This window comes from Alligator sinensis, unplaced genomic scaffold (assembly GCF_000455745.1).
Source record: "Alligator sinensis unplaced genomic scaffold, ASM45574v1 scaffold990_1, whole genome shotgun sequence".
NCBI lineage: Eukaryota > Metazoa > Chordata > Crocodylia > Alligatoridae > Alligator > Alligator sinensis.
The window spans coordinates 203409-205313 of record NW_005842506.1 but is presented as its reverse complement, the minus strand read 5'-3'; positions in this window follow the sequence as shown (position 1 = coordinate 205313).

Genomic DNA, 1905 nt, shown 5'->3' with positions numbered 1-1905 from the left:
CGCCGGGGGGGAGCGTGGCGTGGGCCCGGGGGGCGGCTGCCCGTGAAGCTGCGAGGACGGGGCGGGCGGGCTGCACTAGAGCTGCGAGGTCCCGTCCATGGGACCGTAGGTGGGAGCCGTCAGCCTCCCTGGCCTCGTGTGCCCCCCCTCGCCCCTTCTTTCTTTTGTTCTTTTCTTTCCCTTTTTTTGTTTTTGGTTTTGCCCGGACCTGGTTCTGCCTGGGAGCATGATTTTGCTTTCCTTTCCTGGTCAGAAAACCTCCTGCCAGCCCCAGGCAGGCCTCCAAGGGACCTGAGCGGTGAGGGGCGGCGGCGGAGGGAGCCCGAGGAAGGAGCGAGCGCTGCCATGGGGGGTCCCTGCTCTTGGGTCTAACAGCTGTGACGGGGGGAAAGCATCAGGAGCCGCTCTGACAGCCCGCAGAAAATAGGCCCCCGAGTCGCACCTTCATGCGTAGTCAATTGGGCTGAAGGATCGGTGTTTTTAAAAGAGGCTTTTTATCTTCCTTCAGTAGTCTTTAACTGCTCCGTTATTTCCAGTGTGTGATAATACCATGCAGCGCTTAGCACTTTTCACATCCAGAGTACCTTGTGAGCATTAAGTCATTACCAGGGATCCTGGTTTTCTCTGATTTAAAAAAAAATCCCCAATTTTCGGTTAAAAAAAAAAAAAGTCACCCCAAATCCTCATTTTTCTGTGATTTAAATGAAATGCCACTAATATATAGATCTGTGTATAGTGGTGTTTCATTTTAATCGTGGAAAAATGTGGATTTGGGGTTACTTTTTTTAACCGAAAATTGGGGATTTCTTAAAATCAGAGAAAGCCAGGATCCCTGGTCATTACCCAGTGTCCCTGAGAGCTAGGTATGCACAGGATAAGTCCTTTCTCTCTTTCTGTAAGAAAGGTGTCTGTTTGTTGCAGGGTTTAATGCACTTCTGAATGAATCAAGTTGACATAAAGATGCTTTTATTTGGTCTTGGTTGTGAGTAAGTAGATCAGTGGTTCTCAACTGGGTGCTGTAAGATCCTCTCAAGGGTGTTGCAGTGCCATGTAGAATTGCCCCACGCACTCCTCCCACATTAGGGTTGTCTGATGACCCTAAAGCAGGCAGGACAGCTGGTTCGTGCTGTAGCCCTTCCTGATTTGCCTTCCCCTTCTCCCTGCCATGCTCCCCCTGGAAACAGAGGCACATGGGACAGTTACATCTGCCATGACATCTCTGTTTCCAGGAGATACCATATAGGATTGCAGTGTGATGAGCTGCAGCATGAGCTTGCTCTCTTGTCTGTTTTAGGGTTATTGGAGGACCCTAATGCAGGAAGAACGTATGCACATGCCACAGCCCTTCCTGGTCTGGTTGTACACCAGACACATGGGGCAGTTTTTCTTGGAGGCACCAGCGTCTCATGGAGAAGCACTGAGATAAGTTGAGCACGACAGCGGTTCTCAAGTGGGGGTGCTGCCACATTTAGAGAAGTTGTGGAGTGGGGTGCCCTGACTCAAAAAAGGTTGAGAACCACTGAAGTAGATTAAACTAGTAAGTTAGTGGCAGCAATGATGCTGGCCTGATCTGTCAAGCTATCTGAGATGGTTATAGATGACATACTAGTTTGAAAATAGCCAACTGATGCATTACATTCTGCCTACCTCTCTTCCTACAGTTCCAGCTGTCTGATTTAAGATACTAATTTACTGTGTGTAGGTACTTATGGCTTCTGTTGACTAGAGTATCTGATGGCATTACAGTAGGCTGTTAAACTGGTGCTGCAAACCTCCTGATTTGCATCTATTTCAGTGACAAATGAAGTAATACTCTCGTGTACTTTGTGCAGAGGTTTGTCAAGTGCTATAGGAGAAGGCAACTAATATTGTTAATAATTATTTATTTTTTTTGTCAAAGCAGTG